Below are 23,739 nucleotides of genomic sequence, written 5' to 3' on the forward strand. Positions count from 1 at the left end.
ATTTGAAAAAAAGACGAAAATCACTCCGAGACCATGGGCTATAGCCCATCGTCTCGGAGTCATTTTCGTCTTTTTTTCAAATCCTCGTTTTTCATCATTTATGACCATGGCGATGGGCTATAGCCCATGGTCTCGAACGGCATACTATAGCATGCCGTTTTCCATCATTTTTGAGGATTTGAAAAAAATACGAAAATCACTCCGAGACCATGGGCTATAGCCCATCGTCTCGGAGTCATTTTCGTTTTTTTTTTAATCCTTGTTTTTCATCATTTATGACCATGGCGATGGGCTATAGCCCATCGTCTCGAACGGCATACTATCGCATGCCGTTTTCCATAATTTTTGAGGATTTGAAAAAAAGACGAAAATCACCATGGGCTATAGCCCATCGTCTCGGAGTCATTTTCGTCTTTTTTTCAAATCCTCGTTTTTCATCATTTATAGCCCATGGTCTCGAACGGCATACTATAGCATGCCGTTTTCCATCATTTTTGAGGATTTGAAAAAAATACGAAAATCATTCCGAGACCATGGGCTATAGCCCATCGTCTCGGAGTCATTTTCGTTTTTTTTTAAATCCTTGTTTTTCATCATTTATGACCATGGCGATGGGCTATAGCCCATCGTCTCGAACGGCATACTATCGCATGCCGTTTTCCATCATTTTTGAGGATTTGAAAAAAAGACGAAAATCACTCCGAGACCATGGGCTATAGCCCATCGTCTCGGGGTCATTTTCGTCTTTTTTTTTTATCCTCGTTTTTCATCATTTATGACCATGGCGATGGGCTATAGCCCATGGTCTCGAACGGCATACTATAACATGCCGTTTTCCATCATTTTTGAGGATTTGAAAAAAAGACGAAAATCACTCCGAGACCATGGGCTATAGCCCCTCGTCTCGGAGTCATTTTCGTCTTTTTTTCAAATCCTTGTTTTTCATCATTTATGACCATGGCGATGGGCTATAGCCCATGGTCTTGAACGGCATACTATAGCATGCCGTTTTCCATCATTTTTGAGGATTTGAAAAAAATACGAAAATCACTCCGAGACCATGGGCTATAGCCCATCGTCTCGGAGTCATTTTCGCCTTTTTTTAAAATCCTCGTTTTTCATCATTTATGACCATGGCGATGGGCTATAACCCATGGTCTCGAACGGCTTACTATCGCATGCCGTTTTCCATCATTTTTGAGGATTTGAAAAAAAGACGAAAATCACTCCGAGACCATGGGCTATAGCCCATCGTCTCGGAGTCATTTTCGTCTTTTTTTTTTTATCCTCGTTTTTCATAATTTATGACCATGGCGATGGGCTATAGCCCATGGTCTCGAACGGCATACTATAGCATGCCGTTTTCCATCATTTTTGAGGATTTGAAAAAAATACGAAAATCACTCCGAGACCATGGGCTATAGCCCATCGTCTCGGAGTCATTTTCGTCTTTTTTTCAAATCCTTGTTTTTCATCATTTATGACCATGGCGATGGGCTATAGCCCATGGTCTCGAACGGCATACTATCGCATGCCGTTTTGCATCATTTTTGAGGATTTGAAAAAAAGACGAAAATCACTCCGAGACCATGGGCTATAGCCCATCGTCTCGGAGTCATTTTCGCCTTTTTTTAAAATCCTCGTTTTTCATCATTTATGACCATGGCGATGGGCTATAACCCATGGTCTCGAACGGCTTACTATAGCATGCCGTTTTGCATCATTTTTGAGGATTTGAAAAAAAGACGAAAATCACTCCGAGACCATGGGCTATAGCCCATCGTCTCGGAGTCATTTTCGTCTTTTTTTAAAATCCTCGTTTTTCATCATTTATGACCATGGCGATGGGCTATAGCCCATGGTCTCGAACGGCATACTATCGCATGCCGTTTTCCATCATTTTTGAGGATTTGAAAAAAAGACGAAAATCACTCCGAGACCATGGGCTATAGCCCATCGTCTCGGAGTCATTTTCGTCTTTTTTCTTTATCCTCGTTTTTCATAATTTATGACCATGGCGATGGGCTATAGCCCATGGTCTCGAACGGCATACTATAGCATGCCGTTTTCCATCATTTTTGAGGATTTGAAAAAAAAGACGAAAATCACTCCGAGACCATGGGCTATAGCCCATTGTCTCGGAGTCATTTTCGTCTTTCTTTCAAATCCTTGTTTTTCATCATTTATGACCATGGCGATGGGCTATAGCCCATGGTCTCAAACGGCATACTATAGCAAGCCGTTTTCCATCATTTTTGAGGATTTGAAAAAAAGACGAAAATCACTCCGAGACCATGGGCTATAGCCCATCGTCTCGGAGTCATTTTCGACTTTTTTTTTATCCTCGTTTTTCATAATTTATGACCATGGCGATGGGCTATAGCCCATGGTCTCGAACGGCATACTATAGCAAGCCGTTTTCCATCATTTTTGAGGATTTGAAAAAAAGACGAAAATCACTCCGAGACCATGGGCTATAGCCCATCGTCTCGGAGTAATTTTCGTCTTTTTTTCAAATCCTTGTTTTTCATCATTTATGACCATGGCGATGGGCTATAGCCCATGGTCTCAAACGGCATACTATAGCAAGCCGTTTTCCATCATTTTTGAGGATTTGAAAAAAAGACGAAAATCACTCCGAGTCGAGACCATGGGCTATAGCCCATCGTCTCGGAGCCATTTTCGTCTTTTTTTCAAATCCTCGTTTTTCATCATTTATGACCATGGCGATGGGCTATAGCCCACGGTCTCGAACGGCATACTATAGCATGCCGTTTTCCATCATTTTTGAGGATTTTAAAAAAATACGAAAATCACTCCGAGACCATGGGCTATAGCCCATCGTCTCGGAGTCATTTTCGGGTTTTTTTAAAATCCTTGTTTTTCATCATTTATGACCATGGCGATGGGCTATAGCCCATCGTCTCGAACGGCATACTATCGCATGCCGTTTTCCATAATTTTTGAGGATTTGAAAAAAAGACGAAAATCACTCCGAGACCATGGGCTATAGCCCATCGTCTCGGGGTCATTTTCGTCTTTTTTTTTTATCCTCGTTTTTCATAATTTATGACCATGGCGATGGGCTATAGCCCATGGTCTCAAACGGCATACTATAGCAAGCCGTTTTCCATCATTTTTGAGGATTTGAAAAAAAGACGAAAATCACTCCGAGACCATGGGCTATAGCCCATCGTCTCGGAGTCATTTTCGACTTTTTTTTTATCCTCGTTTTTCATAATTTATGACCATGGCGATGGGCTATAGCCCATGGTCTCGAACGGCATACTATAGCAAGCCGTTTTCCATCATTTTTGAGGATTTGAAAAAAAGACGAAAATCACTCCGAGACCATGGGCTATAGCCCATCGTCTCGGAGTAATTTTCGTCTTTTTTTCAAATCCTTGTTTTTCATCATTTATGACCATGGCGATGGGCTATAGCCCATGGTCTCAAACGGCATACTATAGCAAGCCGTTTTCCATCATTTTTGAGGATTTGAAAAAAAGACGAAAATCACTCCGAGTCGAGACCATGGGCTATAGCCCATCGTCTCGGAGCCATTTTCGTCTTTTTTTCAAATCCTCGTTTTTCATCATTTATGACCATGGCGATGGGCTATAGCCCATGGTCTCGAACGGCATACTATAGCATGCCGTTTTCCATCATTTTTGAGGATTTTAAAAAAATACGAAAATCACTCCGAGACCATGGGCTATAGCCCATCGTCTCGGAGTCATTTTCGTTTTTTTTTTAAATCCTTGTTTTTCATCATTTATGACCATGGCGATGGGCTATAGCCCATCGTCTCGAACGGCATACTATCGCATGCCGTTTTCCATAATTTTTGAGGATTTGAAAAAAAGACGAAAATCACTCCGAGACCATGGGCTATAGCCCATCGTCTCGGGGTCATTTTCGACTTTTTTTTTTATCCTCGTTTTTCATCATTTATGACCATGGCGATGGGCTATAGCCCATGGTCTCGAACGGCATACTATAGCATGCCGTTTTCCATCATTTTTGAGGATTTGAAAAAAAGACGAAAATCACTCCGAGACCATGGGCTATAGCCCATCGTCTCGGAGCCATTTTCGTCTTTTTTTCAAATCCTTGTTTTTCATCATTTATGACCATGGCGATGGGCTATAGCCCATGGTCTCGAACGGCATACTATAGCATGCCATTTCCATCATTTTTGAGGATTTGAAAAAAAGACGAAAATCACTCCGAGACCATGGGCTATAGCCCATCGTCTCGGAGTCATTTTCGTCTTTTTTTCAAATCCTTGTTTTTCATCATTTATGACCATGGCGATGGGCTATAGCCCATGGTCCCGAACGGCATACTATAGCATGCCGTTTTCCATAATTTGAGGATTTGAAATAAAGACGAAGATCACTCCGAGACCATGGGCTATAGCCCATCGTCTCGGAGTCATTTTCGTCTTTTTTCTTTATCCTTGTTTTTCATCATTTATGACCATGGCGATGGGCTATAGCCCATGGTCTCGAACGGCATACTATAGCATGCCGTTTTCCATCATTTTTGAGGATTTGAAAAAAAGACGAAAATCACTCCGAGACCATGGGCTATAGCCCATCGTCTCGGATTAATTTTCGTCTTTTTTTCAAATCCTTGTTTTTCATCATTTATGACCATGGCGATGGGCTATAGCCCATGGTCTCAAACGGCATACTATAGCAAGCCGTTTTCCATCATTTTTGAGGATTTGAAAAAAAGACGAAAATCACTCCGAGTTGAGACCATGGGCTATAGCCCATCGTCTCGGAGCCATTTTCGTCTTTTTTTCAAATCCTCGTTTTTCTTCATTTATGACCATGGCGATGGGCTATAGCCCATGGTCTCGAACGGCATACTATAGCATGCCGTTTTCCATCATTTTTGAGGATTTTAAAAAAATACGAAAATCACTCCGAGACCATGGGCTATAGCCCATCGTCTCGGAGTCATTTTCGTTTTTTTTTTAAATCCTTGTTTTTCATCATTTATGACCATGGCGATGGGCTATAGCCCATCGTCTCGAACGGCATACTATCGCATGCCGTTTTCCATAATTTTTGAGGATTTGAAAAAAAGACGAAAATCACTCCGAGACCATGGGCTATAGCCCATCGTCTCGGGGTCATTTTCGTCTTTTTTTTTTAACCTCGTTTTTCATAATTTATGACCATGGCGATGGGCTATAGCCCATGGTCTCGAACGGCATACTATAGCATGCCGTTTTCCATCATTTTTGAGGATTTGAAAAAAAGACGAAAATCACTCCGAGACCATGGGCTATAGCCCATCGTCTCGGAGCCATTTTCGTCTTTTTTTCAAATCCTTGTTTTTCATCATTTATGACCATGGCGATGGGCTATAGCCCATGGTCTCGAACGGCATACTATAGCATGCCATTTCCATCATTTTTGAGGATTTGAAAAAGAGACGAAAATCACTCCGAGACCATGGGCTATAGCCCATCGTCTCGGAGCCATTTTCGTCTTTTTTTCAAATCCTTGTTTTTCATCATTTATGACCATGGCGATGGGCTATAGCCCATGGTCTCGAACGGCATACTATAGCATGCCATTTCCATCATTTTTGAGGATTTGAAAAAGAGACGAAAATCACTCCGAGACCATGGGCTATAGCCCATCGTCTCGGAGTCATTTTCGTCTTTTTTTCAAATCCTTGTTTTTCATCATTTATGACCATGGCGATGGGCTATAGCCCATGGTCTCGAACGGCATACTATAGCATGCCGTTTTCCATAATTTGAGGATTTGAAATAAAGACGAAGATCACTCCGAGACCATGGGCTATAGCCCATCGTCTCGGAGTCATTTTCGTCTTTTTTCTTTATCCTTGTTTTTCATCATTTATGACCATGGCGATGGGCTATAGCCCATGGTCTCGAACGGCATACTATAGCATGCCGTTTTCCATCATTTTTGAGGATTTGAAAAAAAGACGAAAATCACTCCGAGACCATGGGCTATAGCCCATCGTCTCGGAGTCATTTTCGCCTTTTTTCAAATCCTTGTTTTTCATCATTTATGACCATGGCGATTAGCTTTAACCCATGGTCTCGAACGGCATACTAAAGCATGCCGTTTTGCATCATTTTTGAGGATTTGAAAAAAAGACGAAAATCACTCCGAGACCATGGGCTATAGCCCATCGTCTCGGAGTCATTTTCGTCTTTTTTTTAAATCCTTGTTTTTCATCATTTATAACCATGGCGACGGGCTATAGCCCATGGTCTCGAACGGCATACTATAGAATGCCGTTTTGCATCATTTTTGAGGATTTTAAAAAAAGACGAAAATCACTCCGAGACCATGGGCTATAGCCCATCGTCTCGGAGTCATTTTCGTCTTTTTTTAAAATCCTCGTTTTTCATCATTTATGACCATGGCGATGGGCTATAACCCATGGTCTCGAACGGCTTACTATAGCATGCCGTTTTGCATCATTTTTGAGGATTTGAAAAAAAGACGAAAATCACTCCGAGACCATGGGCTATAGCCCATCGTCTCGGAGTCATTTTCGTCTTTTTTTAAAATCCTCGTTTTTCATCATTTATGACCATGGCGATGGGCTATAGCCCATCGTCTCGAACGGCATACTATCGCATGCCGTTTTCCATCATTTTTGAGGATTTGAAAAAAAGACGAAAATCACTCCGAGACCATGGGCTATAGCCCATCGTCTCGGAGTCATTTTCGTCTTTTTTTCTTATCCTCGTTTTTCATAATTTATGACCATGGCGATGGGCTATAGCCCATGGTCTCGAACGGCATACTATAGCATGCCGTTTTCCATCATTTTTGAGGATTTGCAAAAAAGACGAAAATCACTCCGAGACCATGGGCTATAGCCCATTGTCTCGGAGTCATTTTCGTCCTTGTTTTTCATCATTTATGACCATGGCGATGGGCTATAGCCCATGGTCTCAAACGGCATACTATAGCAAGCCGTTTTCCATCATTTTTGAGGATTTGAAAAAAAGACGAAAATCACTCCGAGACCATGGTCTCGGAGTCATTTTCGTCTTTTTTTTTTATCCTCGTTTTTCATAATTTATGACCATGGCGATGGGCTATAGCCCATGGTCTCGAACGGCATACTATAGCATGCCGTTTTCCATCATTTTTGAGGATTTGAAAAAAAGACGAAAATCACTCCGAGACCATGGGCTATAGCCCATTGTCTCGGAGTCATTTGCCGTTTTCCATCATTTTTGAGGATTTGAAAAAAATACGAAAATCACTCCGAGACCATGGGCTATAGCCCATCGTCTCGGAGTCATTTTCGTTTCTTTTTTTAATCCTTGTTTTTCATCATTTATGACCATGGCGATGGGCTATAGCCCATCGTCTCGAACGGCATACTATCGCATGCCGTTTTCCATCATTTTTGAGGATTTGAAAAAAAGACGAAAATCACCATGGGCTATAGCCCATCGTCTCGGAGTCATTTTCGTCTTTTTTTCAAATCCTCGTTTTTCATCATTTATAGCCCATGGTCTCGAACGGCATACTATAGCATGCCGTTTTCCATCATTTTTGAGGATTTGAAAAAAATACGAAAATCATTCCGAGACCATGGGCTATAGCCCATCGTCTCGGGGTCATTTTCGTCTTTTTTTTTTATCCTCGTTTTTCATCATTTATGACCATGGCGATGGGCTATAGCCCATGGTCTCGAACGGCATACTATAGCATGCCGTTTTCCATCATTTTTGAGGATTTGAAAAAAAGACGAAAATCACTCCGAGACCATGGGCTATAGCCCCTCGTCTCGGAGTCATTTTCGTCTTTTTTTCAAATCCTTGTTTTTCATCATTTATGACCATGGCGATGGGCTATAGCCCATGGTCTCGAACGGCATACTATAGCATGCCGTTTTCCATCATTTTTGAGGATTTGAAAAAAATACGAAAATCACTCCGAGACCATGGGCTATAGCCCATCGTCTCGGAGTCATTTTCGTCTTTTTTTCAAATCCTTGTTTTTCATCATTTATGACCATGGCGATGGGCTATAGCCCATGGTCTCGGACGGCATACTATCGCATGCCGTTTTGCATCATTTTTGAGGATTTGAAAAAAAGACGAAAATCACTCCGAGACCATGGGCTATAGCCCATCGTCTCGGAGTCATTTTCGCCTTTTTTTTAAATCCTCGTTTTTCATCATTTATGACCATGGCGATGGGCTATAACCCATGGTCTCGAACGGCTTACTATAGCATGCCGTTTTGCATCATTTTTGAGGATTTGAAAAAAAGACGAAAATCACTCCGAGACCATGGGCTATAGCCCATCGTCTCGGAGTCATTTTCGTCTTTTTTTTAAATCCTCGTTTTTCATCATTTATGACCATGGCGATGGGCTATAGCCCATCGTCTCGAACGGCATACTATCGCATGCCGTTTTCCATCATTTTTGAGGATTTGAAAAAAAGACGAAAATCACTCCGAGACCATGGGCTATAGCCCATCGTCTCGGAGTCATTTTCGTCTTTTTTTTTATCCTCGTTTTTCATAATTTATGACCATGGCGATGGGCTATAGCCCATGGTCTCGAATGGCATACTATAGCATGCCGTTTTCCATCATTTTTGAGGTTTTGAAAAAAAGACGAAAATCACTCCGAGACCATGGGCTATAGCCCCTCGTCTCGGAGTCATTTTCGTCTTTTTTTCAAATCCTTGTTTTTCATCATTTATGACCATGGCGATGAGCTATAGCCCATGGTCTCGAACGGCATACTATAGCATGCCGTTTTCCATAATTTTTGAGGATTTGAAAAAAATACGAAAATCACTCCGAGACCATGGGCTATAGCCCATCGTCTCGGAGTCATTTTCGTCTTTTTTTCAAATCCTTGTTTTTCATCATTTATGACCATGGCGATGGGCTATAGCCCATGGTCTCGAACGGCATACTATCGCATGCCGTTTTGCATCATTTTTGAGGATTTGAAAAAAAGACGAAAATCACTCCGAGACCATGGGCTATAGCCCATTGTCTCGGAGTCATTTTCGTCTTTTTTTCAAATCCTTGTTTTTCATCATTTATGACCATGGCGATGGGCTATAGCCCATGGTCTCAAACGGCATACTATATAGCAAGCCGTTTTCCATCATTTTTGAGGATTTGAAAAAAAGACGAAAATCACTCCGAGACCATGGTCTCGGAGTCATTTTCGTCTTTTTTTTTTATCCTCGTTTTTCATAATTTATGACCATGGCGATGGGCTATAGCCCATGGTCTCGAACGGCATACTATAGCATGCCGTTTTCCAACATTTTTGAGGATTTGAAAAAAAGACGAAAATCACTCCGAGACCATGGGCTATAGCCCATCGTCTCGGAGTCATTTTCGTCTTTTTTTAAAATCCTCGTTTTTCATCATTTATGACCATGGCGATGGGCTATAGCCCATCGTCTCGAACGGCATACTATCGCATGCCGTTTTCCATCATTTTTGAGGATTTGAAAAAAAGACGAAAATCACTCCGAGACCATGGGCTATAGCCCATTGTCTCGGAGTCATTTTCGTCTTTTTTCTTTATCCTCGTTTTTCATAATTTATGACCATGGCGATGGGCTATAGCCCATGGTCTCGAACGGCATACTATAGCATGCCGTTTTCCATCATTTTTGAGGATTTGCAAAAAAGACGAAAATCACTCCGAGACCATGGGCTATAGCCCATTGTCTCGGAGTCATTTTCGTCTTTTTTTCAAATCCTTGTTTTTCATCATTTATGACCATGGCGATGGGCTATAGCCCATGGTCTCAAACGGCATACTATATAGCAAGCCGTTTTCCATCATTTTTGAGGATTTGAAAAAAAGACGAAAATCACTCCGAGACCATGGTCTCGGAGTCATTTTCGTCTTTTTTTTTATCCTCGTTTTTCATAATTTATGACCATGGCGATGGGCTATAGCCCATGGTCTCGAACGGCATACTATAGCATGCCGTTTTCCATCATTTTTGAGGATTTGAAAAAAAGACGAAAATCACTCCGAGACCATGGGCTATAGCCCATCGTCTCGGAGTCATTTTCGTCTTTTTTTCAAATCCTTGTTTTTCATCATTTATGACCATGGCGATGGGCTATAGCCCATGGTCTCAAACGGCATACTATAGCAAGCCGTTTTCCATCATTTTTGAGGATTTGAAAAAAAGACGAAAATCACTCCGAGTCGAGACCATGGGCTATAGCCCATCGTCTCGGAGTCATTTTCGTATTTTTTTCAAATCCTCGTTTTTCATCATTTATGACCATGGCGATGGGCTATAGCCCATGGTCTCGAACGGCATACTATAGCATGCCGTTTTCCATCATTTTTGAGGATTTGAAAAAAATACGAAAATCACTCCGAGACCATGGGCTATAGCCCATCGTCTCGGAGTCATTTTCGTTTTTTTTTTAATCCTTGTTTTTCATCATTTATGACCATGGCGATGGGCTATAGCCCATCGTCTCGAACGGCATACTATCGCATGCCGTTTTCCATCATTTTTGAGGATTTGAAAAAAAGACGAAAATCACCATGGGCTATAGCCCATCGTCTCGGAGTCATTTTCGTCTTTTTTTCAAATCCTCGTTTTTCATCATTTATGACCATGGCGATGGGCTATAGCCCATGGTCTCGAACGGCATACTATAGCATGCCGTTTTCCATCATTTTTGAGGATTTGAAAAAAATACGAAAATCACTCCGAGACCATGGGCTATAGCCCATCATCTCGGAGTCATTTTCGTTTTTTTTTAAATCCTTGTTTTTCATCATTTATGACCATGGCGATGGGCTATAGCCCATCGTCTCGAACGGCATACTATCGCATGCCGTTTTCCATCATTTTTGAGGATTTGAAAAAAAGACGAAAATCACTCCGAGACCATGGGCTATAGCCCATCGTCTCGGGGTCATTTTCGTCTTTTTTTTTTATCCTCGTTTTTCATCATTTATGACCATGGGGATGGGCTATAGCCCATGGTCTCGAACGGCATACTATAGCATGCCGTTTTCCATCATTTTTGAGGATTTAAAAAAAAGACGAAAATCACTCCGAGACCATGGGCTATAGCCCCTCGTCTCGGAGTCATTTTCGTCTTTTTTTCAAATCCTTGTTTTTCATCATTTATGACCATGGCGATGGGCTATAGCCCATGGTCTCGAACGGCATACTATAGCATGCCGTTTTCCATCATTTTTGAGGATTTGAAAAAAATACGAAAATCACTCCGAGACCATGGGCTATAGCCCATCGTCTCGGAGTCATTTTCGTCTTTTTTTCAAATCCTTGTTTTTCATCATTTATGACCATGGCGATGGGCTATAGCCCATGGTCTCGAACGGCATACTATCGCATGCCGTTTTCCATCATTTTTGAGGATTTGAAAAAAAGACGAAAATCACTCCGAGACCATGGGCTATAGCCCATTGTCTCGGAGTCATTTTCGTCTTTTTTTAAAATCCTCGTTCTTCATCATTTATGACCATGGCGATGGGCTATAACCCATCGTCTCGAACGGCTTACTATAGCATGCCGTTTTGCATCATTTTTGAGGATTTGAAAAAAAGACGAAAATCACTCCGAGACCATGGGCTATAGCCCATCGTCTCGGAGTCATTTTCGTCTTTTTTTTTTATCCTCGTTTTTCATAATTTATGACCATGGCGATGGGCTATAGCCCATGGTCTCGAACGGCATACTATAGCATGCCGTTTTCCATAATTTTTGAGGATTTGAAAAAAAGACGAAAATCACTCCGAGACCATGGGCTATAGCCCATTGTCTCGGAGTCATTTTCGTCTTTTTTTCAAATCCTTGTTTTTCATCATTTATGACCATGGCGATGGGCTATAGCCCATGGTCTCAAACGGCATACTATAGCAAGCCGTTTTCCATCATTTTTGAGGATTTGAAAAAAAGACGAAAATCACTCCGAGACCATGGGCTATAGCCCATCGTCTCGGAGTCATTTTCGTCTTTTTTTAAAATCCTCGTTTTTCATCATTTATGACCATGGCGATGGGCTATAGCCCATCGTCTCGAACGGCATACTATCGCATGCCGTTTTCCATCATTTTTGAGGATTTGCAAAAAAGACGAAAATCACTCCGAGACCATGGGCTATAGCCCATTGTCTCGGAGTCATTTTCGTCTTTTTTTCAAATTCTTGTTTTTCATCATTTATGACCATGGCGATGGGCTATAGCCCATGGTCTCAAACGGCATACTATATAGCAAGCCGTTTTCCATCATTTTTGAGGATTTGAAAAAAAGACGAAAATCACTCCGAGACCATGGTCTCGGAGTCATTTTCGTCTTTTTTTTATCCTCGTTTTTCATAATTTATGACCATGGCGATGGGCTATAGCCCATGGTCTCGAACGGCATACTATAGCATGCCGTTTTCCATCATTTTTGAGGATTTGAAAAAAAGACGAAAATCACTCCGAGACCATGGGCTATAGCCCATCGTCTCGGAGTCATTTTCGTCTTTTTTTCAAATCCTTGTTTTTCATCATTTATGACCATGGCGATGGGCTATAGCCCATGGTCTCAAACGGCATACTATAGCAAGCCGTTTTCCATCATTTTTGAGGATTTGAAAAAAAGACGAAAATCACTCCGAGTCGAGACCATGGGCTATAGCCCATCGTCTCGGAGTCATTTTCGTATTTTTTTCAAATCCTCGTTTTTCATCATTTATGACCATGGCGATGGGCTATAGCCCATGGTCTCGAACGGCATACTATAGCATGCCGTTTTCCATCATTTTTGAGGATTTGAAAAAAATACGAAAATCACTCCGAGACCATGGGCTATAGCCCATCGTCTCGGAGTCATTTTCGTTTTTTTTTAAATCCTTGTTTTTCATCATTTATGACCATGGCGATGGGCTATAGCCCATCGTCTCGAACGGCATACTATCGCATGCCGTTTTCCATCATTTTTGAGGATTTGAAAAAAAGACGAAAATCACCATGGGCTATAGCCCATCGTCTCGGAGTCATTTTCGTCTTTTTTTCAAATCCTCGTTTTTCATCATTTATGACCATGGCGATGGGCTATAGCCCATGGTCTCGAACGGCATACTATAGCATGCCGTTTTCCATCATTTTTGAGGATTTGAAAAAAATACGAAAATCACTCCGAGACCATGGGCTATAGCCCATCATCTCGGAGTCATTTTCGGTTTTTTTTAAATCCTTGTTTTTCATCATTTATGACCATGGCGATGGGCTATAGCCCATCGTCTCGAACGGCATACTATCGCATGCCGTTTTCCATCATTTTTGAGGATTTGAAAAAAAGACGAAAATCACTCCGAGACCATGGGCTATAGCCCATCGTCTCGGGGTCATTTTCGTCTTTTTTTTTTATCCTCGTTTTTCATCATTTATGACCATGGCGATGGGCTATAGCCCATGGTCTCGAACGGCATACTATAGCATGCCGTTTTGCATCATTTTTGAGGATTTGAAAAAAAGACGAAAATCACTCCGAGACCATGGGCTATAGCCCCTCGTCTCGGAGTCATTTTCGTCTTTTTTTCAAATCCTTGTTTTTCATCATTTATGACCATGGCGATGGGCTATAGCCCATGGTCTCGAACGGCATACTATCGCATGCCGTTTTCCATCATTTTTGAGGATTTGAAAAAAAGACGAAAATCACTCCGAGACCATGGGCTATAGCCCATCGTCTCGGAGTCATTTTCGTATTTTTTTCAAATCCTTGTTTTTCATCATTTATGACCATGGCGATGGGCTATAGCCCATGGTCTCGAACGGCATACTATCGCATGCCGTTTTCCATCATTTTTGAGGATTTGAAAAAAAGACGAAAATCACTCCGAGACCATGGGCTATAGCCCATCGTCTCGGAGTCATTTTCGTCTTTTTTTAAAATCCTCGTTTTTCATAATTTATGACCATGGCGATGGGCTATAGCCCATGGTCTCGAACGGCATACTATAGCATGCCGTTTTCCATCATTTTTGAGGATTTGAAAAAAAGACGAAAATCACTCCGAGACCATGGGCTATAGCCCATTGTCTCGGAGTCATTTTCGTCTTTTTTTCAAATCCTTGTTTTTCATCATTTATGACCATGGCGATGGGCTATAGCCCATGGTCTCAAACGGCATACTATAGCAAGCCGTTTTCCATCATTTTTGAGGATTTGAAAAAAAGACGAAAATCACTCCGAGACCGTGGTCTCGGAGTCATTTTCTTCTTTTTTTTTATCCTCGTTTTTCATAATTTATGACCATGGCGATGGGCTATAGCCCATGGTCTCGAACGGCATACTATAGCATGCCGTTTTCCATCATTTTTGAGGATTTGAAAAAAAGACGAAAATCACTCCGAGACCATGGGCTATAGCCCATCGTCTCGGGGTCATTTTCGTCTTTTTTTTTTATCCTCGTTTTTCATCATTTATGACCATGGCGATGGGCTATAGCCCATCTCAGACGGCATACTATAGCATGCCGTTTTCCATCATTTTTGAGGATTTGAAAAAAATACGAAAATCACTCCGAGACCATGGGCTATAGCCCATCGTCTCGGAGTCATTTTCGTCTTTTTTTCAAATCCTTGTTTTTCATCATTTATGACCATGGCGATGGGCTATAGCCCATGGTCTCGAACGGCATACTATCGCATGCCGTTTTCCATCATTTTTGAGGATTTGAAAAAAAGACGAAAATCACTCCGAGACCATGGGCTATAGCCCATTGTCTCGGAGTCATTTTCGTCTTTTTTTCAAATCCTTGTTTTTCATCATTTATGACCATGGCGATGGGCTATAGCCCATGGTCTCAAACGGCATACTATAGCAAGCCGTTTTCCATCATTTTTGAGGATTTGAAAAAAAGATGAAAATCACTCCGAGACCATGGGCTATAGCCCATCGTCTCGGAGTCATTTTCGTCTTTTTTTTTATCCTCGTTTTTCATAATTTATGACCATGGCGATGGGCTATAGCCCATGGTCTCGAACGGCATACTATAGCATGCCGTTTTCCATCATTTTTGAGGATTTGAAAAAAAGACGAAAATCACTCCGAGACCATGGGCTATAGCCCATCGTCTCGGAGTCATTTTCGTCTTTTTTTTAAATCCTCGTTTTTCATCATTTATGACCATGGCGATGGGCTATAGCCCATGGTCTCAAACGGCATACTATAGCAAGCCGTTTTCCATCATTTTTGAGGATTTGAAAAGAAGACGAAAATCACTCCGAGTCGAGACCATGGGCTATAGCCCATCGTCTCGGAGTCATTTTCGTCTTTTTTTCAAATCCTCGTTTTTCATCATTTATGACCATGGCGATGGGCTATAGCCCATGGTCTCGAACGGCATACTATAGCATGCCGTTTTCCATCATTTTTGAGGATTTGAAAAAAAGCCGAAAATCACTCCGAGACCATGGGCTATAGCCCATCGTCTGAGTAATTTTCGTCTTTTTTTCAAATCCTTGTTTTTCATCATTTATGACCATGGCGATGGGCTATAGCCCATGGTCTCGAACGGCATACTATAGCATGCCGTTTTCCATCATTTTTGAGGATTTGAAAAAAAGACGAAAATCACTCCGAGACCATGGGCTATAGCCCATCGTCTGAGTCATTTTCGTCTTTTTTTCAAATCCTTGTTTTTCATCATTTATGACCATGGCGATGGGCTATAGCCCATGGTCTCGAACGGCATACTATAGCATGCCGTTTTCCATCATTTTTGAGGATTTGAAAAAAAGACGAAAATCACTCCGAGACCATGGGCTATAGCCCCTCGTCTCGGAGTCATTTTCGTCTTTTTTTCAAATCCTTGTTTTTCATCATTTATGACCATGGCGATGGGCTATAGCCCATGGTCTCGAACGGCATACTATAGCATGCCGTTTTCCATCATTTTTGAGGATTTGAAAAAAATACGAAAATCACTCCGAGACCATGGGCTATAGCCCATCGTCTCGGAGTCATTTTCGTCTTTTTTTCAAATCCTTGTTTTTCATCATTTATGACCATGGCGATGGGCTATAGCCCATGGTCTCGAACGGCATACTATCGCATGCCGTTTTCCATCATTTTTGAGGATTTGAAAAAAAGACGAAAATCACTCCGAGACCATGGGCTATAGCCCATCGTCTCGGAGTCATTTTCGTCTTTTTTAAAAATCCTCGTTTTTCATCATTTATGACCATGGCGATGGGCTATAACCCATGGTCTCGAACGGCTTACTATAGCATGCCGTTTTGCATCATTTTTGAGGATTTGTAAAAAAGACGAAAATCACTCCGAGACCATGGGCTATAGCCCATCGTCTCGGAGTCATTTTCGTCTTTTTTTTTAAATCCTCGTTTTTCATCATTTATGACCATGGCGATGGGCTATAGCCCATCGTCTCGAACGGCATACTATCGCATGCCGTTTTCCATCATTTTTGAGGATTTGAAAAAAAGACGAAAATCACTCCGAGACCATGGGCTATAGCCCATCGTCTCGGAGTCATTTTCGTCTTTTTTTTTTATCCTCGTTTTTCATAATTTCTGACCATGGCGATGGGCTATAGCCCATGGTCTCGAACGGCATACTATAGCATGCCGTTTTCCATCATTTTTGAGGATTTGAAAAAAAGACGAAAATCACTCCGAGACCATGGGCTATATAGCCCATTGTCTCGGAGTCATTTTCGTCTTTTTTTCAAATCCTTGTTTTTCATCATTTATGACCATGGCGATGGGCTATAGCCCATGGTCTCGAACGGCATACTATAGCATGCCGTTTTCCATCATTTTTGAGGATTTGAAAAAAAGCCGAAAATCACTCCGAGACCATGGGCTATAGCCCATCGTCTGAGTCATTTTCGTCTTTTTTTCAAATCCTTGTTTTTCATCATTTATGACCATGGCGATGGGCTATAGCCCATGGTCTCGAACGGCATACTATAGCATGCCGTTTTCCATCATTTTTGAGGATTTGAAAAAAAGACGAAAATCACTCCGAGACCATGGGCTATAGCCCATCGTCTGAGTCATTTTCGTCTTTTTTTCAAATCCTTGTTTTTCATCATTTATGACCATGGCGATGGGCTATAGCCCATGGTCTCGAACGGCATACTATAGCATGCCGTTTTCCATCATTTTTGAGGATTTGAAAAAAAGACGAAAATCACTCCGAGACCATGGGCTATAGCCCCTCGTCTCGGAGTCATTTTCGTCTTTTTTTCAAATCCTTGTTTTTCATAATTTATGACCATGGCGATGGGCTATAGCCCATGGTCTCGAACGGCATACTATAGCATGCCGTTTTCCATCATTTTTGAGGATTTGAAAAAAAGACGAAAATCACTCCGAGACCATGGGCTATAGCCCATCGTCTCGGAGTCATTTTCGTCTTTTTTTCAAATCCTTGTTTTTCAAATCCTTGTTTTTCATCATTTATGACCATGGCGATGGGCTATAGCCCATGGTCTCGAACGGCATACTATCGCATGCCGTTTTCCATCATTTTTGAGGATTTGAAAAAAAAGACGAAAATCACTCCGAGACCATGGGCTATAGCCCATCGTCTCGGAGTCATTTTCGTCTTTTTTTAAAATCCTCGTTTTTCATCATTTATGACCATGGCGATGGGCTATAACCCATGGTCTCGAACGGCTTACTATAGCATGCCGTTTTGCATCATTTTTGAGGATTTGAAAAAAAGACGAAAATCACTCCGAGACCATGGGCTATAGCCCATCGTCTCGGAGTCATTTTCGTCTTTTTTTAAAATCCTCGTTTTTCATCATTTATGACCATGGCGATGGGCTATAGCCCATCGTCTCGAACGGCATACTATCGCATGCCGTTTTCCATCATTTTTGAGGATTTGAAAAAAAGACGAAAATCACTCCGAGACCATGGGCTATAGCCCATCGTCTCGGAGTCATTTTCCTCTTTTTTTTTTATCCTCGTTTTTCATAATTTATGACCATGGCGATGGGCTATAGCCCATGGTCTCGAACGGCATACTATAGCATGCCGTTTTCCATCATTTTTGAGGATTTGAAAAAAAGACGAAAATCACTCCGAGACCATGGGCTATAGCCCATTGTCTCGGAGTCATTTTCGTCTTTTTTTCAAATCCTTGTTTTTCATCATTTATGACCATGGCGATGGGCTATAGCCCATGGTCTCGAACGGCATACTATAGCATGCCGTTTTCCATCATTTTTGAGGATTTGAAAAAAAGACGAAAATCACTCCGAGACCATGGGCTATAGCCCATCGTCTGAGTCATTTTCGTCTTTTTTTCAAATCCTTGTTTTTCATCATTTATGACCATGGCGATGGGCTATAGCCCATGGTCTCGAACGGCATACTATAGCATGCCGTTTTCCATCATTTTTGAGGATTTGAAAAAAAGACGAAAATCACTCCGAGACCATGGGCTATAGCCCCTCGTCTCGGAGTCATTTTCGTCTTTTTTTCAAATCCTTGTTTTTCATCATTTATGACCATGGCGATGGGCTATAGCCCATGGTCTCGAACGGCATACTATAGCATGCCGTTTTCCATCATTTTTGAGGATTTGAAAAAAAGACGAAAATCACTCCGAGACCATGGGCTATAGCCCATCGTCTCGGAGTCATTTTCGTCTTTTTTTCAAATCCTTGTTTTTCAAATCCTTGTTTTTCATCATTTATGACCATGGCGATGGGCTATAGCCCATGGTCTCGAACGGCATACTATCGCATGCCGTTTTCCATCATTTTTGAGGATTTGAAAAAAAAGACGAAAATCACTCCGAGACCATGGGCTATAGCCCATCGTCTCGGAGTCATTTTCGTCTTTTTTTTAAATCCTCGTTTTTCATCATTTATGACCATGGCGATGGGCTATAACCCATGGTCTCGAACGGCTTACTATAGCATGCCGTTTTGCATCATTTTTGAGGATTTGAAAAAAAGACGAAAATCACTCCGAGACCATGGGCTATAGCCCATCGTCTCGGAGTCATTTTCGTCTTTTTTAAAAATCCTCGTTTTTCATCATTTATGACCATGGCGATGGGCTATAGCCCATCGTCTCGAACGGCATACTATCGCATGCCGTTTTCCATCATTTTTGAGGATTTGAAAAAAAGACGAAAATCACTCCGAGACCATGGGCTATAGCCCATCGTCTCGGAGTCATTTTCGTCTTTTTTTTTTATCCTCGTTTTTCATAATTTATGACCATGGCGATGGGCTATAGCCCATGGTCTCGAACGGCATACTATAGCATGCCGTTTTCCATCATTTTTGAGGATTTGAAAAAAAGACGAAAATCACTCCGAGACCATGGGCTATAGCCCATCGTCTGAGTCATTTTCGTCTTTTTTTCAAATCCTTGTTTTTCATCATTTATGACCATGGCGATGGGCTGTAGCCCATGGTCTCGAACGGCATACTATAGCATGCCGTTTTCCATCATTTTTGAGGATTTGAAAAAAAGACGAAAATCACTCCGAGACCATGGGCTATAGCCCATCGTCTGAGTCATTTTCGTCTTTTTTTCAAATCCTTGTTTTTCATCATTTATGACCATGGCGATGGGCTATAGCCCATGGTCTCGAACGGCATACTATAGCATGCCGTTTTCCATCATTTTTGAGGATTTGAAAAAAATACGAAAATCACTCCGAGACCATGGGCTATAGCCCATCGTCTCGGAGTCATTTTCTTATTTTTTTCAAATCCTTGTTTTTCATCATTTATGACCATGGCGATGGGCTATAGCCCATGGTCTCAAACGGCATACTATAGCAAGCCGTTTTCCATCATTTTTGAGGATTTGAAAAGAAGACGAAAATCACTCCGAGTCGAGACCATGGGCTATAGCCCATCGTCTCGGAGTCATTTTCGTCTTTTTTTCAAATCCTCGTTTTTCATCATTTATGACCATGGCGATGGGCTATAGCCCATGGTCTCAAACGGCATACTATAGCAAGCCGTTTTCCATCATTTTTGAGGATTTGAAAAGAAGACGAAAATCACTCCGAGTCGAGACCATGGGCTATAGCCCATCGTCTCGGAGTCATTTTCGTCTTTTTTTCAAATCCTCGTTTTTCATCATTTATGACCATGGCGATGGGCTATAGCCCATGGTCTCGAACGGCATACTATAGCATGCCGTTTTCCATCATTTTTGAGGATTTGAAAAAAATACGAAAATCACTCCGAGACCATGGGCTATAGCCCATCGTCTCGGAGTCATTTTCGTTTTTTTTTAAATCCTTGTTTTTCATCATTTATGACCATGGCGATGGGCTATAGCCCATCGTCTCGAACGGCATACTATCGCATGCCGTTTTCCATCATTTTTGAGGATTTGAAAAAAAGACGAAAATCACTCCGAGACCATGGGCTATAGCCCATCGTCTCGGAGTCATTTTCGTCTTTTTTTCAAATCCTTGTTTTTCATCATTTATGACCATGGCGATGGGCTATAGCCCATGGTCTCGAACGGCATACTATAGCATGCCGTTTTGCATCAAATTTGAGGATTTGAAAAAAAGACGAAAATCACTCCGAGACCATGGGCTATAGCCCATCGTCTCGGAGTCATTTTCGTCTTTTTTTAAAATCCTCGTTTTTCATCATTTATGACCATGGCGATGGGCTATAGCCCATCGTCTCGAACGGCATACTATCGCATGCCGTTTTCCATCATTTTTGAGGATTTGAAAAAAAGACGAAAATCACTCCGAGACCATGGGCTATAGCCCATCGTCTCGGAGTCATTTTCGTCTTTTTTTTTTATCCTCGTTTTTCATAATTTCTGACCATGGCGATGGGCTATAGCCCATGGTCTCGAACGGCATACTATAGCATGCCGTTTTCCATCATTTTTGAGGATTTGAAAAAAAGACGAAAATCACTCCGAGACCATGGGCTATATAGCCCATTGTCTCGGAGTCATTTTCGTCTTTTTTTCAAATCCTTGTTTTTCATCATTTATGACCATGGCGATGGGCTATAGCCCATGGTCTCGAACGGCATACTATAGCATGCCGTTTTCCATCATTTTTGAGGATTTGAAAAAAAGCCGAAAATCACTCCGAGACCATGGGCTATAGCCCATCGTCTGAGTCATTTTCGTCTTTTTTTCAAATCCTTGTTTTTCATCATTTATGACCATGGCGATGGGCTATAGCCCATGGTCTCGAACGGCATACTATAGCATGCCGTTTTCCATCATTTTTGAGGATTTGAAAAAAAGACGAAAATCACTCCGAGACCATGGGCTATAGCCCATCGTCTGAGTCATTTTCGTCTTTTTTTCAAATCCTTGTTTTTCATCATTTATGACCATGGCGATGGGCTATAGCCCATGGTCTCGAACGGCATACTATAGCATGCCGTTTTCCATCATTTTTGAGGATTTGAAAAAAAGACGAAAATCACTCCGAGACCATGGGCTATAGCCCCTCGTCTCGGAGTCATTTTCGTCTTTTTTTCAAATCCTTGTTTTTCATCATTTATGACCATGGCGATGGGCTATAGCCCATGGTCTCGAACGGCATACTATAGCATGCCGTTTTCCATCATTTTTGAGGATTTGAAAAAAAGACGAAAATCACTCCGAGACCATGGGCTATAGCCCCTCGTCTCGGAGTCATTTTCGTCTTTTTTTCAAATCCTTGTTTTTCAAATCCTTGTTTTTCATCATTTATGACCATGGCGATGGGCTATAGCCCATGGTCTCGAACGGCATACTATCGCATGCCGTTTTCCATCATTTTTGAGGATTTGAAAAAAAAGACGAAAATCACTCCGAGACCATGGGCTATAGCCCATCGTCTCGGAGTCATTTTCGTCTTTTTTTAAAATCCTCGTTTTTCATCATTTATGACCATGGCGATGGGCTATAACCCATGGTCTCGAACGGCTTACTATAGCATGCCGTTTTGCATCATTTTTGAGGATTTGAAAAAAAGACGAAAATCACTCCGAGACCATGGGCTATAGCCCATCGTCTCGGAGTCATTTTCGTCTTTTTTTAAAATCCTCGTTTTTCATCATTTATGACCATGGCGATGGGCTATAGCCCATCGTCTCGAACGGCATACTATCGCATGCCGTTTTCCATCATTTTTGAGGATTTGAAAAAAAGACGAAAATCACTCCGAGACCATGGGCTATAGCCCATCGTCTCGGAGTCATTTTCGTCTTTTTTTTTTATCCTCGTTTTTCATAATTTATGACCATGGCGATGGGCTATAGCCCATGGTCTCGAACGGCATACTATAGCATGCCGTTTTCCATCATTTTTGAGGATTTGAAAAAAAGACGAAAATCACTCCGAGACCATGGGCTATAGCCCATCGTCTGAGTCATTTTCGTCTTTTTTTCAAATCCTTGTTTTTCATCATTTATGACCATGGCGATGGGCTATAGCCCATGGTCTCGAACGGCATACTATAGCATGCCGTTTTCCATCATTTTTGAGGATTTGAAAAAAAGACGAAAATCACTCCGAGACCATGGGCTATAGCCCATCGTCTGAGTCATTTTCGTCTTTTTTTCAAATCCTTGTTTTTCATCATTTATGACCATGGCGATGGGCTATAGCCCATGGTCTCGAACGGCATACTATAGCATGCCGTTTTCCATCATTTTTGAGGATTTGAAAAAAATACGAAAATCACTCCGAGACCATGGGCTATAGCCCATCGTCTCGGAGTCATTTTCTTATTTTTTTCAAATCCTTGTTTTTCATCATTTATGACCATGGCGATGGGCTATAGCCCATGGTCTCAAACGGCATACTATAGCAAGCCGTTTTCCATCATTTTTGAGGATTTGAAAAGAAGACGAAAATCACTCCGAGTCGAGACCATGGGCTATAGCCCATCGTCTCGGAGTCATTTTCGTCTTTTTTTCAAATCCTCGTTTTTCATCATTTATGACCATGGCGATGGGCTATAGCCCATGGTCTCAAACGGCATACTATAGCAAGCCGTTTTCCATCATTTTTGAGGATTTGAAAAGAAGACGAAAATCACTCCGAGTCGAGACCATGGGCTATAGCCCATCGTCTCGGAGTCATTTTCGTCTTTTTTTCAAATCCTCGTTTTTCATCATTTATGACCATGGCGATGGGCTATAGCCCATGGTCTCGAACGGCATACTATAGCATGCCGTTTTCCATCATTTTTGAGGATTTGAAAAAAATACGAAAATCACTCCGAGACCATGGGCTATAGCCCATCGTCTCGGAGTCATTTTCGTTTTTTTTTTAAATCCTTGTTTTTCATCATTTATGACCATGGCGATGGGCTATAGCCCATCGTCTCGAACGGCATACTATCGCATGCCGTTTTCCATCATTTTTGAGGATTTGAAAAAAAGACGAAAATCACTCCGAGACCATGGGCTATAGCCCATCGTCTCGGAGTCATTTTCGTCTTTTTTTCAAATCCTTGTTTTTCATCATTTATGACCATGGCGATGGGCTATAGCCCATGGTCTCGAACGGCATACTATAGCATGCCGTTTTGCATCAAATTTGAGGATTTGAAAAAAAGACGAAAATCACTCCGAGACCATGGGCTATAGCCCATCGTCTCGGAGCCATTTTCGTCTTTTTTTCAAATCCTTGTTTTTCATCATTTATGACCTTGGCGATGGGCTATAGCCCATGGTCTCGAACGGCATACTATAGCATGCCG

The sequence above is a fragment of the Electrona antarctica genome, assembly GCF_951216825.1.
Source record: "Electrona antarctica genome assembly, chromosome: 1".
NCBI classification, from domain to species: Eukaryota; Metazoa; Chordata; class Actinopteri; order Myctophiformes; family Myctophidae; genus Electrona; species Electrona antarctica.